This window comes from Protopterus annectens, chromosome 3.part1 (genome assembly GCF_019279795.1).
Source record: "Protopterus annectens isolate FY-2018-M chromosome 3.part1, PAN1.0, whole genome shotgun sequence".
NCBI lineage: Eukaryota > Metazoa > Chordata > Ceratodontiformes > Protopteridae > Protopterus > Protopterus annectens.
In genome coordinates this window covers 448,710,857-448,729,938 of record NC_056732.1, presented here as the reverse complement: position 1 = coordinate 448,729,938, position 19,082 = coordinate 448,710,857, and the positions used below count along the sequence as shown (strand labels likewise).

Here is a 19,082-nt window from a genome sequence, read left to right as displayed (position 1 = left end):
TGACACACACACACATTGAGATTTGGTTTATATACAAACACCATACACTCCTGGGGAAGGATGGCACAGATTTACTAGCTATGCCCCCTTCTGCCTAGACTATAAGGTAGTAATCACTGTCACCAACCACCCTTATTAGCTACTATAAGGCCCTTTGCAAAGGGTGACCAATTCCACTGTGTAATGTTACTGTTATCGAAATGGTAAGTGTGACCAGCAGCAAGGCTATTTAAGAGCGGCCTGCATAGTGTCACCAAATGCATATGCAAGTAGTCTAACAGCTTAAATATCTCTACACAAACTAGCCACAATTTAATATATTTAATAATAAGTAATAAAAGAACAAGACAATAATAACTCAGAGTGACAACAGAGTTCAAAATCACAGGAAATACTTTAAAACAACATTGCAGGACAGTCTCACATAAATACAAAAAACATCTAAAGTACTCTACTGTATTCCTATCTATATCTAAGAGATACTATGTCCTAAATGACTTACTTACAGAGCCATACAAATATAGATTAAAAGTGCTGATGAGAGAATGTTTCTAGGTCCAAGACAAGATACAAAATGCACAGACTTTCTCTGAGAGATCGTTCTTAACTTAATAATACACATTACTGATGAATTAGCTGGATGACATCACTATTTGACACTTCTGCCTTCAGTTCCCAGGCTAACAAAACCTTAAAATTTTAGCACCTCTGTGTCAAAAATAATTATCTCTTAGAAGTTCGCCTGGAACTGGAAGTCATAAAACAGTTACATACTTTTACCTTTGAAACTTATAATTATTTCTGTTTCCAGACAATCAAAAGTTTTCTAGCTGCAGACATTCTGTTTCCTAGCTGAGATAAACACCACTGTAAAGAATTCACTTATTTTCTTAGAGTTTGCAAGTTAACTCTGTTCTTTTCCAGTAGGGTACACTGTGGTTACATTCTTGAAGCTCAGCACATAACATACAGTCTAACATAACATACAGTTTTCTTACATTTGTAAGACAAGCATACAAACCATATTACTATTTACAAATAACATATAATTATTTACAAAATTCTAGCTAGCTGGGCTGGCAGCCTTCACACATACATTTTCCAAGAATGACTCAGTGTACTAGAGTCCTCACCCAGAAGATATTGGAAATGAGCTTAGCCTATTGGTATTTCAAGGCAAGTAGAAATATCACCATAAAGCATTCAATTAGTGTAATTATTTTAAGGATAATGATTGTGCTTTTAGCCCTCTTTGCTCTGCCAAATATTCCAGCCTTTTCTATGTGTTTCTGTTCAACTTTACCTACTGTTTGGTTATCTCAGTTTTATAAATCAGATTGTGGGTGAGCTGTAAACTGATCACTGCCAAATAACCATTGGTTTTGTTATTTGGAATTATTGTTTATTCTGTAATCTGTGGTTAATTTGTCTTTCTGTATTTTAATTTTGTGTATTATTTGCTATTATACCATGACCCCCCCAAAACGTGCACGCTGATTGGCCAGCGTGCCCGTTGTAAATCGAGATATACTAATGGAAAAAGGTCCGGTTGCCCGGACTTTTTTCCATTAGTATAACTCGTTTTTTTAAAACACTGTCTCGCTATGTTAAAGGGTTTAACATAGCGAGACAGCTTTAAAATAAGCAACGGAGATCTCCGTTGCTTATTTTAAAGCTGTCTCGCCATGTTAAACCCATTTAACATAGCGAGACAGTGTTTTAACGGAGAAAGCAAGATCTCCGTTGCTTTTGTCTCGCTATGTTAAATGAGTTTAACATAGCAAGACAGTTTAAAATAAGCAACGGAGATGTCCGTTGCTTATTTTAACTGTCTCGCTATGTTAAACTCATTTAACATAGCGAGACACTAAAAAAAAAGCAACGGAGATCTTGCTTTCTCCGTTGCTTTTGCCCACAGCTCTGATGTACTGTGCAGGCGCAGTACATCAGAACTGCCGCGGATGCCAGACATCTGCGGAAGGGCAGTAAACAGGCATTATACTATGCCATTATTTAAGAAAAGTAACAGTTTCTTTTCTTAAATAATGTCATGGTATAATAGCAATAATCCACTTCTGGGTGTGGGTAATGCTAAATTTACCACGGTTGGCTTTGTTTGGTCCCTCGGACTTCGCCCTCGGGACCAAACCACGCCAACCGTGGGTAAATTTAGCATTACCCACACCCAGGCGTAGGTTATTGCTATATTACTTGTCACCTGTTGCATTATTTTGTACTGCAATGTCATTTTATTATTTTGTATACCTGTGTCTCTGGATGGGGTAGTGGCTGAAAAGAGTCCAAGCACTAGTCAACATACCCAGTCCACAATTAAATAAATAATTAAATAAAAAAGGTTTGCACTTCGTTTCTCATGACTTCTTGGTTAGTTATTGTGCCTTCATAGTAAGCATACGTGATGGGTTACAGTCATCTGCCTTAATTTTGGTTTAGTTGGCGCATCATTTCCTCCTCACCACTAGCTTCCATTGTAGTCAGGCTGGTAACTAGCACAGGTTTAATTTGTACTAACTGTTGTCTGAAAAATAGTAAACTAAATTATAGTGGAAGAGGTGTAGGATATTTATAGGATATTTACTCATTCATTATGCTTTGGTTTATCAAATGACATTTTGAGAAAACAATCTGCTGTAAAAATTAATCCTTCACAGTTCAGTTAATCATGATAAAAGCAGTATTTTATTGCCCTGCCCGAATGTCCTGCTGGCTGTCAGCCTGTTCTCGGTCAGTTGACCCATTCATTACCTGGGTAGGGCCATCATTAAACCAGCTATGTGAGGTAGCTCTCTATTTTATTTAAGTCCTAGTGCCACTTTATGACTTTGCACAATACTTCTCAACTTCCTAACACAAAAATCTGCATAAAGCTTTAAATAATAAGGAGCAAAGAACCAAAAATAGGGATAGATTTTAAATATTATTCTTATAAACTTAGAATGTTGTTAAAATAACAGGTTTTCTGTTAGATTGCTTTACTGAAGGACATTTGTTGTTTTATATAATGTCTGTTCTTCAATTTACGTTTGAATTGTGGTATCCCATAATTCCATTGGATTGGGCGGGGTTACACACTTATGTATGCAAATGTCATGTTAATCAGTATTTAGATTTTTGGCCAGTTGTGCCTACTTTTCATGCGTGTTTGCCCACATTTTTAATGTTTCCAGGCTGAGAGGTATGCTCCATACTCCTAATACTTATATATGAAAACCTAGAGAAGGATACACCTTAGAGTAGGGGGAACACTCCAAGAAATCACAACCTTAGACGTAGTATACATTCTTCCACATTCATGCCTGCAGTTCCACTGCTCCACAGATCATGGTTAGCTAAGGCATGGTCAGGGGTGGATACAAAGGTTTCAATGTGTGCCTTGTCTGTTCACTTTATATTTGCCTATATTATAGCCATCCCTCTCTCGCTCTCTGTCTGTACGTGTATATAAATATATCTCTATGTATGTGTATATAAATATATATATTAGGGTTTATATTACATTCTCGAAAGCCGACAGTGTTGAATCTGACATTGTCGACACGAGAATAATGAAACTGCAGAACATAGAAGAGATAAATGGAAATCTCCATAAGGGGAGATTTCCATTTGCGTCAATGTAGTGTGGTCTCGGAGTTGATATATTTATGTAGCGGGTGGTGTGGGGGGTGCAGGGGGGCTTGCCCTCCCTGCCTACACCATTTATTTATTTTTGTGTTTTTATTTTTTTTTTCAGAACATTCGGTGTTTTAACAGTTCAATCACTAAGGGTCGACCTTTAGTGATTCAAACTGTTAAATATTCGATGTTCTAATATAGACCCATATATTAGGTGTAGTCATGTGTGGGTATAGGCAGAAGGGATAATAAACTAATATAGTACTACAACAAAGTGGTACCACTGTAATATTGATCTTCATTGAAGATACATAAGCATACTGCCAGCCAGGATTTTATTAATCACCTACATGAATTTAAAACTGCTCTGTCTACAAGAGATACTTAAACACATACTCATCTTTACTCTTTGGCAGTATCTTCTAATTCCTCTACTCATTAACTAATGCAAAATGTACACATCAGCATTTAGTTCATAAATGAAACAGGATCCTACAACACCGATAGCAGAGGCTTACTTATATTAATGAACATGTCAACATACGGAATTCCACTATCTGCAGTAACTACTCTTGCATTAAGCTCACATCTCACAGCTTCAACTAAAAGTCAAGATGCAGTCCCTAGGCTACATACCTCTCAACTGTCCAGACTGTTGCAGAATGTCTAGATTTTTGTCTCATATTTTTGGTCTGTTCCTCATAATATTTGTGTTTTTCTGGGAAATCACTGAGGATTTAAGTCACTAAATAATGGCATACACCTGAATTTCAGACTTCAAAATTCTAAGATGGCCGCCAGCTAGACTGCACACACTTCAGCTTGCTCCAACTACTAAATTCAAATCTAACCTCATCTAAGGCTACTGCTACGGTGTAAATCTACAAAAAAGCAACTCCTGCGTAATTAAACCTAAGTCGCTACCTGAGTGAAGCTTATTTTTATCTTCTGAGTGTAAAAATAAGAAATGCATACCTTGGATTTGGGTGATGACTAAGCAGTGACTCCTGTACATGTGCCTGGGCCTGCAAGCAGTAAGTAGCAGTTACAAAAAATAAGAAAAGAAGCAAGCTTTCACACAACAAAGAAAATGGACCAAATGGAAACACACACATCTAAAACAAGACTATTTCAAATTGCTTCTCCAGACAAGGAAGTTATTACTAAGAGGCAGAAAACTACCAAATCTCAAGCCGAAGTGTCAAAGAACCAAATGAACCCAAAAACTGATCAATCTTTTGACATGGAAGAACTAAAAGCAGCTTTAATGCCTCTGCAAACAGAAATAAAGTCTTTCTCTTCCAAACTTACAGTGTTTGGCAATAACTTGGATCAAATAATAACCAGACTCGACAAAAATGAGGCTAGAAAACTGAGTAATGAGACAAAGACAGAAGAAATACAGAAAGCTTCTTCCATCACTGAAAATTCAGTCAAAGAACAAAAACTAATTGATCTGGAAACTAGAGCAAGGAGAAATAATGTATTGATGAGAGGCATCCCAAAAAATATGAACAGTGACAGCTAGCTAATGTAGCAAAGGAAATCTTCAGTCTCCTTCTTGAAAACAAAGAACTATCCCCAAAAATTGCTATTGAAAGAATACACCGTGCTCTGAGAAAATCTCAGACCCTGGATGCCCCCAGGCAAATATATGTAAGAATTCTTAATTCTGCACATGCTCAAGAAATAATTCAAGCTGCAAAAAAAAGGAAACATATTCTATGGAATGGCTGCAAGATAACCTTTACTCAGGATCTGCCTCTACAGATAAAACAGTTAAGACAAGCTCTTTCACCATACTGCACTTACTTAGTAAGCAAAAACATTAGATTCCAAATGAAATACCCAGCAACTCTGCAATTTCAATACAATGGCTTATATTATACAGTTAAAAATAAAGAAGAAGCAAAAACAGCTTTTTTCAAAGCCTTTAAAGAACTGCCATGAAGTATTTTATTTTTTTTTTTTACACAAACAGGCTCCTAATACAAAGACTGTATGCTTCTGTGCATTTTTGGCATACTAAATCTCTCAATGACTAGGTTAAAATACCTAAAATACCTGTTTTCTGTTTGTCGTCATTGTTTTTCATTTGGGCACTCCAACTACAGCTTAGGGAGCATCTCCACACTGTCGCGAATGAACTACATTACCCAGAATCCTTTGCAACCATGAATCAGGAAAATTAAGCACAGCTGAGGTCAAAGGAAAAACTATGGTATCCATTCAAGCCCAAAACATCTCAGAAAACCAGCATTTGCAAATTAAAATGAAAGTAAGGCTCTCACATAAGAGAATACATGTGGATTTACTTTTTTCTTGACTCAAAAAGTGAAGATTCTGGGGCGTGGCCAAGGATGAACACAGGATAGCAGCAGATTTCTTCAGCTCCACCAATTTCATTACACTGACAGGAATTAATTACTTAAAAAATTTATTTTTGAAGTAATTTTCTTTCTAAATATGTTTGTTTTATATAGTTCTTGAACTATATCTAAAAAAGAAAGGAAATTTTAACAATATTCCTGTCAGAAATCATACTGGAAATTTTCCTGTCAGTTTATCAGTCTGAAATGAGTTCCAGTAAGACAAATTCTCAAGACTCCAGCATCAAGAAAGAACTTCAGTCTCTGATAACTATAATCCAGCAACTTACTGCTAAAATGGATAAAATGGATACTAAAATTGATACCTTCATAGAAAAAACTACAAAACAAATAGACTTGTTACATATAGACCTGCAACAACAGAAGATCCAGATGACAGGCATAGAAGAAGCTGTGAATGACATGGAAAATAGAATCCAAGAAGAGGAAATCAACATTGAGTTTTTGCTGAAACAAAATACACATTTACAAACAAAGCTGGATGACTTGGAAAATAGATCTAGGCGCAATAACATTAGGATTTTTGGACTGCCAGAAAATATTGAAGGTAACAATATTACTTCTTTTTTAACAACATGGCTCCCTAAAACTTTAGACTTACCAGAAGCATTCTCTTTTGGTATCGAAAGATCACATAGATCTATAGCTAATACTAACTCTAACAAAAACTATCCTAGATCAGTTATAGTTAGATTTCTATCATCTTTTGATAAAGAGATGGTTATTAAATCTGCTTGGGCTAAAGCTCCTGTTAAGATTAATGAGACAACTGTGCGTTTTGACAATGACTATTCTTCCTTGGTAATAGCTAAAAGAAAAGTTTTTCTGCCACTAATAAGGGAGCTTAAAAAGCACAGTTTAAAACATACCTTCTGTTTCCTGCCAAGCTAAAATCTTCCTTCCTGATGGTCCTAAAATTTTTGATGACTTAGACTCTGCTTTACTGTTTATCAAAAAAATAAGATTTTGGATAAAATAGAGGAAATGGAATGGGCTAGTCCTTCATTAAAGAGACTGGCAACTGAAACTTCGTGGAAGACTTCAGAGAAGAAGAAGAGACTAAAGAACAAATGATTTGTTCTATGTTTTTTTTCTTTTTTTCTCTCATCATTTTACTTCATTATTAATCTTTTTAAATATAGTTCCTACATTTCCAGAAAGCCACAAATGTTCTGAAAAAGATTTAATCAAAGTTATTCTCTGTGTGCAAAGAAATGTTTTGTTTCATAACCAGTCAAAATATCTGAGGAACTAATAACAAGCTATTATTCATTTTGTTTCTCTTTCTGAAAAAGAGAAGTAAGGTCAGTAATTTGATACATTTTTTTTTCTTTTTTTTCTCCTTTTCTTTGTTTAAACAATGACATTCTATTTAGATTATGTAGTGGGTAAAGGGTGGGAGAGGGCAGGGAGAGAAGAGTAATGAAAATATGATAAATGGAATAATAACATATTTATTCCTTGTAAAAAGTTTATATGTTCTTCAAATGCTATTCCTAATTATACTTTCTTGATTATACTGCTTATGCTTGTTTGTAAATAATCTGTCATGCTTTAACTAATAATAATTAGAACTAAATAATAGTAAATAATATGTTTTATTTTTAACTCTATTAATATAAACAGTAAGTAATATTCCATTGTATATACTTCTTATAGCTTTCTCTTACATTTTTTTTATTTCTGCTTTACACTCTTTTATTTTCTACTCTCTTTTTCTTTTCTTTATTCTTTCTCTTTATTTTTTTTCTCATATTAATATACAGAAATGTTTTGATCATATAGACACAGTAAATAATAAGATTTGCATAAAAATTGAGTTGGGACAAAAATATTGAGTTTTATTACTTATTAATAAATTTGGGCTTAATTTCAGTTACATAGTGGCTGTAATAACCTGTAAAATAGATCGCGAAGGTTTTGTCATGTTTAGATGCATTTACACTGCTAAATGAATGTTTGTCACTAGTTTTTAACAAGTTTCCTGCCAAAATGTTAAGGGAGACAATCTGGGATGTGGGCTACCTCATGAACAGTGTCCTTGAGCTGTTTCAAAAGCTTCAACTCTCAGAATTCTCACAGAGAAGCTGAAAGCAGTCAATCTGACCTTTGACCCAGATATCACACTGACACATCACAGATTCAGGAAGAACACTCTACCAGAAAGTAGAACTGATGCAAATGCGACTATGTGAAGGAAAATGAACTCTTTGACATTTAAATGTGAGTTATTTTATATTATTACTTAAATATTTATGTTATAATTCATAAAATATGTCAGTTATAATGATTTTAAATGATGCAGTTTCTTGTACTAAGTAAATGTCTTATTTTAGAAGGCATAGAAAATGAAACATTTATTCAAGTGTTTTTGAAAATCTACTTGACTGCAGCATACTAATCTGTGTTAAAAACTTATGTTCCAAACATATACATTACCATAACTCATTTAATTCATCTGATTGACAAGCATAAATAACGTTATAACTCTATACTGGAAGAAATTGTCATGTGATATATTTTAAAGCAGTAGTATAGACATACAAAATACAGATGTTTTTTTTTACAATAATGCAAGTGTTTCTGAGAATTTGCATAACTATGCAATATGATTTATAACAATTTCTATAAATATAATATTTTATTCTATTGACAATAATGAGTATGAGTAAAATGCTCATATACAAGCAATTCAAGGTTTTTTTTGGAAGCTGTTGACTGCATTTACATGACAGAAAATAGATGCATCTTAATATATGTAATGTCTGAACCATATTAGCCAAAGTTTTTGATTTAAATGAATGTTAGAACTTATTTTACATACTTTGAATAAATTAATATGTAAATATGCCTTCCTTTTTTTTCTCTCTCTTTCTTTCACTCTCTCTCCCTCTTTCACGTCTTTTATTTCTCTCTCTCCTCTTGGTTCCTAATATCAAGTTTATTTGAATGCTATTTGAATACAAGTGTATTATATTATATAGATGTATATAGTAGTATGAATAGTTTTTTTAAAAAAAAAGTTTATTTTAGTTTATATGATGCTGTTTTATCAAATGTGTAGTCTTGTCTTGCTAGATAATTGAATTGAAAGCTGTTAATTGAAGTTAAATATAACCAGTATTAACTTGATAAGTAGAGCTGAGGTACTGCTGCTTAGGGTAGGGGGTTAACTTGAGTGGTAAATACTACTCTAAGTTGGAGCTTTTAACTCCAGGCTGGATGCAAGGTTTAATCCTTACATTATTTTCACTTGTTCATTGTTATATGTATATAGTTTTGACATCCACAATATATTTTGTACACTCATTGTCACTACAAACAAAATTGAATCCTATACAAAATCCCATAAGAGATTCAATAAATACAGCTATATTTAAAGGTACACCTAAAGGAGGAGATGTAACATTACTTATGTTGTTATTTGTTATTTTGATCATAAGATTCTTAAGTTTTAAAAATGCCAAATGACATCTTTAAAAGGAATTTCTTTAAACATTAATGGATTGAATAATCCGTGTAAAAGGGCAAGCCTAATAAGATGCATTAATTTACATAAGGCCAACTTAGTCTTCCTGCAAGAAACCCATCTCTTGAAAAAAGATATTGATAAACTAGCCACAAACAAATATACAGTATAGGTTAGTTCAGAGCACACTCAGAAAAAAAGAGGAGTGGTTATTTTATGGAATAAAAGTATGCCCGTTCCTAAAACCATTAAGTCTTATCAGGATGACAAAGGAATGTTTTGTATGGTTACAATACAAATTAATGGGAAGACTTACACTTTAATTAATGTATATTGGATACCTGGAATTGGTATTAATACAGTGAAACATCATCTTGATAAGATCATATCATTCTCTATAGGAGATATTATTTTAGCTGGTGACTTTAATTGTATACTACATGAAAGTGATACTACCACTATAGGAAAAAGAAGAATTACATCTAATGCAAAACATTTAAATGATTTTGCTAATTCTTATCATTTGAATGATATTAATAATCAGATAGATTCAAAATCATTACCATACACCTTTTTTCTAACAGATACAAAACTTATTCAAAAATAGATAGGGTCTTTATTTCTAACCAGATGGTAACAGATTTAATTAATTCCAAAATCATTTCATGTCCTATATCTGATCATAATTCAATTGTTTTTGAATTAATGATAAAAATACTCATAATGTTCAGATCAAAAGGATACCAGCATATTTAACTCAACTAAAAGACTATAAAGAATATATACTTTCAGAAGTACAACATTTTCTAGACATAAATAATACTCCTGAAGTCTCCATTGTCTATGTTTGGGATGCCTTAAAATCATATCTATATGGACAAAGTATAAGATGGTATAATAATAAAAGGAAATCTTGGGATAAGGAATTGTTAGATATTCAAAGTAAATTAGACTCTTATAAACATAATAATAAAGAAAATATTATGGATAAAAAAGTCATTGAAGAAATAAACAAACTAAATGAGAAATACAAAGAAATTTTAACTCATAAAGTTAAAATAACTCCAGAGAAATACAAGTTTTTGTCTTACTCAATAAGCCCTAAATACTTACATAGACTTAAAAATAAAACAAAAAGGTTGAATAAACAAAACCATATCAAAGAAATCTTTTCTCTAAGGAAAAAGAAGAATATTTCTAGTCTACCAGAAATACTAGATGAATTTAGAAATCACTTTCACAATATTAACAATGATAACATTAACATGGAACCTAAAGATAAAATAAAGGAGTTTATAACCACAAACATGAATAAAAAGCTTAATAAACAACAGATTAAACTATTGGACAAAAGTATTTCATATACAGAGGTTATTACACAAATAAATAAGCTTAAATCAAACAAAGCACCGGGTAATGATGGTATTATACCAGATATATATAAAATCCTTTCTAAAAGTACATATTCATTAATATATAAGGTTTTTATTTTGGACCAAACTGAGTTAATAACCCCCCCCCATCTTGGCAATATACATTTATTTCGCCAATTTTAAAACCTAATAAAGATCCAACTAGATGTACTTCATATCGGCCCATCCCATTACTTAATGTTGATTATAAAATGTTTATGAGTATTTTTGCTGATAGATTGAAGACAATCATTCCCAGCATTATAGATATAGATCAGACAGGCTTCATTGTAAATAGAAATACTTTTGATAATATAAGAAGAACTTTAACATTAATTGATTTTGCAAATAGGAAAAAGAAAGATTTAACACTTATTAGTCTTGATATAAGTTCAGCATTTGATTCAGTAAGTTGGGACTATCTGTTTACCTTACTGAAGTGCACAAACTTCTCAGATGCATTTGTAAATCTAATTGAGCATTTATACAAAGGAGCGTTGGCTTATATTAAAGTAGGAACATATGTTTCACAAAAAATACCCATTCTTAAAGGTACAAAACAAGGATGTCCACTTTCTCCACTATTATTCACTTTAGTAATGGAGCCTTGGGCTAATTTGATCAGAAACAGTACTGACATAGAGGGTTTTGAAATAGATGAAAATGCAACATCCAAAATTCAGCTTTTTGCAGATGATATTCTAATTACATCAGCAGGATCTAATTCTTCTATGCAGTCTCTATTTGATAAAATGATGAATTTTAAAAGTATTTCTGGTTTAATATTCAATGAAGAAAAAACTAAAATACTACCTATATATACACGAAAAAATATTCTCATTAGTGATTTTACTAAATATGTACCCAATTCAGGTCAGATAACTTATTTAGGTATAATACTATCTAAAGATATTAAATCTATTATATATAATAATTATAATACCTGTTTTGTTAATATACAAAATCTTTTTAATACCTGGAATAATATGTTTTTTACTATGGAGGAGAGACTTACAATTATTAAAATGATAATATTCCCCAAGATTTTATACTTAATACAATCAATAATACTTCCACCTACAAAAATAATTATCAAGAAACTGAGTACACTAATGTTAAATTTCCTATGGACACCTAATAGACCTAGGATTGCATTAAAGAAACATACTAATAGCTGGTCTCAAGGGGGTATTTCTTTTCCAGACTTTAATTTATATACTATCTCTTCTATTGTAAAAGTTATTACTTTATTAATAGATCAGTCATATGTCATAAAATGGAAAGATTATTGGGAGCTAATTAGTATGCACTTCATGAAAATCTCCTTAACACATAAAAATATGATTGTAAATAACTCCATGTTATGGCTACTAAAGGAATTTTGTACTTCACCTATTACACCTAAACATATGGTTTGTTACCCATTAAATATTATTATTAGATATCGTAACTTTATATTCATACACCCTAAGTATAGGGAATGGAATTTTATTATATTCCCTATAATGTATACTCAGGGTATGCTTTTGTCATCTACTTCTGAAGGAACTCATTTAGCTAAAGATAATGATCTAAAGTACTGGTATCAGTTGATATCTGATAATAAAGTTAAAAATCTAGATTTCTTAAAACAAGAATTTGATCTAAGAGAAACTTGCTGGTTAGAGGTTCAGACCTTTAGACAACATCTCACTGATAGAATAGATCTAATGTCTATAACAGTTAAAGAATCTATTCTAACACTGATTGATTACTTGATATTAAATTTACAACATAAAGTTTCTGATAAAGGTAAACTTTCATACATACATAAAATTATCAGACAAGAAACTTTTTACAGTGTAGATACATACTGGAATTATTTCACTTCTATTAATGGGGATCCACAAAATCAACAAGATAAACAATATATATTGGAATCTGCCTATAGAACTACGTCTTCCATTGTCTGGAGACTTTATACATGGAAATTTTTACATAGATCTTTTTATACACCTTTGATGATGAATAAAATAAATAATAAAGATAATCTATGTAAGAGATGTAATGTAGAAATTAATGCTGACTGGGCTCATATGTTTTATGACTATATAAAATTGAAAGAATACTGGAAGTCAGTTAATGAATTTTTGCAGGCTCTTTTTACAGATAATATCATTATTTCTAAATCTCTTATATTATTCAACACACCTGTACCTCAAAGTGTTAAAAAGGTTAAGCTTCCCTTGTTATGGTCTATTCTAGCAGTGGCTAGGAAAATAATAACCAGAAATTGGATTTCAGATATACCTCCTTCGTTCAATGAATTTAAAAATGTTATGAATATAGTGTGCCATATGGAAATAAACACAATTAGGTCAAGAACAACTAGAAAAACATCTTATTATATTGTATGGGATAATTTACAAAATTTGTTAAAAAAATCCTAATTTCAATAGCATGGTATTTTAGTTTAATTAATTGATCTGATTGTAGTGGATGTCTTTGTAAATACTTTAGTTGTTTTGTTGAATGTTATAATCATATCTATTTTTAATTACTTGTATAAAATTGTTATGATATTTCTCTTGTATGTTAAAACAATAAACCTGTTTTGAAAAAAAAAAGTGTAGATTCTCGTGTATATGTGTATGGAAGGTAAATCTAGCCTACAAATAGTACCACAGGTTACTTGATTATATACAAATGGTAATATACAGGTGCTGCTTTTTTTTTTTTTTCCTTGTTCCTTCCTGAATATATACAACTTGGACTAATAAAATCTTATGGGTTAGAAACTGTTGCAGCTGCAATAAATACTCAGCCCATACTAGGAAAAGCAAACTACTGTAGTTAGGTTTGTGTTGTTTTACATAGTGTTAAAATATGCTTTCTTAAGCTTTAAAATAAGTATGCATCAAGTGTAAGCATACCAATCTTGTACAGCAGAGAATATATAGGGATTCTTTGTTTTTCTGTCTCATATTTTCTTTCTTTTTATGATCACAAAGCTTTTTTTTTTTTTTTTTGTATATATGCTTGATTCTTACATGATAAATGGACATCCAGGGATATAGCTGTAGCAGTAAACGCAGACCCAACAAGTAAAATAACTGCTTTATATATATATATATATATATATATATATATATATATATATATATATATATATATATAAAAGAAATGTGCAAACACTGTTTGACAAAACTATATCAAGGTAAAATCAGTTGTGTATGTTGTTACTCTTCTGTGTGTGAACACAATTAAAATGCGATAGTTTGCTTTGTACTATATTTTGATTAGATTGCAATTTGCCTATTAAGCTAGATATATAAATTTCAGTTAAAATATGCTCAGCTTAATTATTCATAAATGAACAAAGGGTTAGAATGCATATCTTTTATACATGATTTGTGTGGGCATGCTGTTATGTGTGATGTTTTATTGCTGGGACTTAGAATGACAGAAACTTTTGTATTATAGTTGTTAATATTCCTTTTACCTCTCTTTCAGGTAGTAGGCTAGCGTGGGTATGCACGGGGGGGGGGGGGTTCTGAAAGGGAGTGATGTCACACACATATCCACACCATTGATATGTACAAAAAATTCTAATAATTTTGAAATGTTATTTTGTCCCTATACATATCCACTTATTCTGAAAGCCAGCAATCTGTGTCCCTTTAGATGATCTTTGTGGATTTAAGGAATGTAAAGGGCTTACAAGATAAGAAAAAAAAAGAATCTATTAATGCACTTAATTTTTAAATTTAAGGCAGAGATAACTTTCATACAAGAAACACATATGTTGAAAGAGCAATGGGAGAAAGATAAAAAAAAATGGGTGAAATATATTGTTGCTGCTGTTGACAGTACGGCTTCTAGGGGAGTTGCCATAGTAGTTAAAAATCTTTTGAAGGTAATATATGGAAAGGTAGCAGTGACCCAAATGGTAGATGGTGTTATTTTACTTACGAACTGCCACCGTTTAAAAAACCTTTCTTAGTCCTGAATATTTATGACCCATGTTTGCATCAAATAACTTATCTATACGAGATATACAGAATCTTAGAGAACTATCCTAATTACTTCTATATCATAGGAGGTGACTGGAATATGTTAATTAATCCAGAACTTGATAGGACAAATAAGAATAACAAGAAATTGGTTTAGCTTACACTAATAGCTATAATAATGTAAGATTTTAAGTTAGCTGACCCATTTGACAACTATAGAAGTAGTACAACTATTAGTAAATTCACTTATTATTCACCATATCACAAGTCTTGGTCTAGGATAGATGTAATTTTAATATCTGAAATCTTATTAAATAATACAGTCACATACAATAGTGAACCTAGGACAATATCGGATCATGCAAAGATAAATATTACACTAAAGTTGGGGAGCTCAGTGTAAGGACCCCAAACAGTTATGAACTGGACATTAAATACTAACTTACTAAAGCTTAAAGATGTTTCACAAAATATCATAGACATTCTTACCCAAACTTATAACAAGCTAGAAGTAATAGATATACCATACGACATTCAATAACAACCTACAAAAGCCACTATTAGGGGTATATTAATTCAAAAAGCTGCTTTCTATAAAAGATTAAACACAGAAAAAGTCATATTAATAGAATCAAAATTAAAAAATATAGAGTCAGAACTGCAAATAAATTATTCACCAGTACTTGAAAGTCAAATGGTTACACTACAAAGACAACTACGTGAAATTCTAAAACAACAGTACTCAATCAATGAAATTAAACTCCTCCACAAATATGCCGAATGGGGTCAATCGCCCTCAAAAGCACTGGCAAGAATCATAAACATTAAGAATCCTCCTACCAAAATAAGGCAACTAAATTATAATAAAAAACCTTTAGAGACAGATGAAGAGACCATTGCAGCTTTTGAAGAGATATACCAAAAACTATATGGACCCCACAGATGAAGAGACCATTGCAGCTTTTGAAGAGATATACCAAAAACTATATGGACCCCAAGACCAGTTTAATGAGTCATTATTTCATCAATTTACCAAAGAGTTACAATTTCCAGTACTGAATGAGACACAGATAAATAATCTTAAAGCTCCCTTAAGTATAGAAGAAATCATTGCTGCTGTAAGTAAGTTGAAACCAGGTAAATCACCAGGGCATGATGGTTATGTGGTGGAATTTTACAAGACTTTCAAGAAACAGTTAGCTCCTATACTACTGAAAGTATGCAGATACATAATAAAATATGGTACCAAAGACCTGTATATCAGTAACTCAAAAACTATACTTATACCAAAACCCAAATCTGATGCATCAAACCCAAATAACTACAGGCCGATAGCACTCATAAATATTGATATTAAAATTCTTTCTACAATACTAGCTAGTAGAATCAAACAAATTCTGCCTCACATTATATCTTCTGAGCAACTAGGTTTTATGAACAACAGACAAATATATGACAACACACTTACTATTGATTCAATCATTAGTTTAAAAGCGAATAATAAATGCTCTAGCTATGCACTGTCAGTAGATGCAACCAAAGCTTTTGATAAGAGTAAATTTTGATTTTTAATTAAATATACTCAAGAAATTTAGTATTCTTGAGGGCTATATAAACATGGCTAGGGCTTTATACAAAAATGCCACAACAACACTATCTATACATAAAAAGCAATCAAAGCCTATTCAAATAATGAACGTCACAAGGCAAGGATGCCCACTATCACCTTACCTGTTCAATATATACATAGAACCTCTGCTGCTTAAAATATCACAAAGAACTTACCACCATATTATGAATATTTCCAAAGTCCCAATAAATTATACAGCTTTTGCTGACAATCTTAACATTTGTTTTGAATTCCCTAATACTGATTTCAATAAGATACTAAACTCCATTGAAAAATTCTCAAAAATATCTAATTGTGTGATTAACCCTAATAAATCCATCATATTCTCTATGAATACTCTAGGACATAAGGAATTCTATTTCCCTGAAACTGAAATTAAAGTCAATTATAATCTCAAATATCTGGGTATTATGTTCATTCACCCCCCAATCTGACATGACTAAAAACAACTTGTTTAAAACCTGGTCTAACATCACTGAAGACACTAAGAGATGGTTAAACCTCAATCTATCTCCACTAGCTAAGGTGGCCATAGTTAAAATGAATATTCTTCCAAGACTATTGTTTCATTTTAGTGCTATTAACCAAAATATACCAAAAAACTTCTTCCCCAAACTTGAAACACTACTAGGAAAGCTTATTTAGCATCCAAAAAGTACAAGAATAAAATACACTAAATTAACATTACCCAAACAAAAAGGGGGCCTAGGCCTACCTGAATTCCAAACATACTACAACATACTAAACGCTAGTCGAATTATACAAATAGCACATTTTGAACCATCCAGCAAAGCATGGTATCCACTATGGATTAAAATATATTACAATCATCTAACCTCACGCAATTTAAACCCTAGTGCAGTATCCTTTCTAAATTCAAAGACTTTAAAGCATTTTAAGGTTCATCCCATAATAATAAGAAACACAGTAATATTTCAAAAGCTGATAGCCTCCCTAAATCTTAAAGATACTTTGGTATTGGGACAGCCAGTACACCTTAATCCTAATATTAAATTAGACAATACTATATTAAACCTGAATCAGTATCCAAAAATTAAAAATATCACTGTATGGGACCTATACCAGATCAAAAGTTTCTCAGTTGAAAATATTAGACAAAAACTTGAAGTAAATAAAAGCTATAATACCATAATCAACCAATTAATATACCTGATCAACACAATTACTATGAATGTCAAAATAGACAACCAAGACATGCAGGTATATCAACAAATTATTAACCTGCTACTGTTGAGATCTAAAATGTTACCAAATACATATAGATTAATAACAAAATTAAATATCAAGATGCAATTCTATATTCCAAATTTTGGGAAGAGAAAAATAATAAGATAACTGATGAACAAAAATCGAATGCTATTGAACTTACTTTGAAATTAACTCCCCTTAAAAAACTAATTTATACCCAAATTATGATCAATAACAATGCGTATCACACACCATTTTTTCTTAGCAAAATTAATCCCTCCTACTCCCTTATTGCACCATATGCCAAAACAGTGTTGCTGACACCCTTCATATTTTTTGGAGCTGTAAAAATGTTTACAAGCTGTGGTGTTCACTAAGAACCAAGTTAGAAAAATAGGGATACACCAAATCTACCCTGTCATGGGAAATGGCAGTTTTGCATATATTCCCTAATAATTTCTCATACGAAAATAAACACAACATAGTCACATTGTGTGCAATGATCAAATCATATATATCCCAAAATTGGTTAGACAGAAGTATGGGAAGAATTTAAAGGAAAGTCTATAAAATACTTATTAGCCAGCAAATTAATTACAAGAAGCCAAAAAAAATATCTTACTATCAGAAACATTGGAAAACGCTTTTAGAAATCCTAGGACAAAATTGATTTACGACCAAGGGACTTCACCATCAATATTACTTTACATAATTAAGGGAAACTAAAGGCAATTATTATAGAAGTACCCACAATGACAGTGTACAGGTCATGGCAAACACATATAAGATGAACATTAAGGTGACATCAATGTATATATTGTACATAGTTAGTGCAAGACAGAATGTTTATTTAGGTAGACTAGAATATCTGGTTGCAATGTTTTAATGTCACATTTTCAATATGTTGTATACTATCTTTATGTAAATGTCTGTTTTACAGCTCAATAAGAGCAGCTTGATTATTAGACAATTCTGTATAATTGTTACCCTAACATTGATGATTTATGTTATGTATATCGTATTTGGACGACTGAAACTTGATATTCCAAGTACCTTGTAGGTATATTTTCTGTGTCATTCTTTTCTTGTATTTAAAAAGAAGTGAAATGCAATAAAAATTATATCTGGGAAAAAAAAAAGAAAATGCATGCTAACACAAACCCTGTCATTCTAGCAACTTTCTAAGTTTATAAGGGACATATTTGCAATCTGTCTCTGTGTTTGGGCCTTTGCCTAGATTTCTTGCACTAAAAGTTGACAGTTATGCAAGGCTATCAAAAATAATTTTTACTATGAATTTTGTGATCCTGCATATTCCTCATCCCAATTTAACGTTGAAAGGTGTAC

General features: G+C 31.8%; 1 protein-coding gene across 1 annotated transcript in view; it reads right to left on the bottom strand.

Moving 5' to 3' along the window:
- PRKAG2 (protein kinase AMP-activated non-catalytic subunit gamma 2) overlaps positions 1-19,082 on the bottom strand; it is a 3,182,689-nt gene that overhangs the window by 2,480,686 nt on the left and 682,921 nt on the right.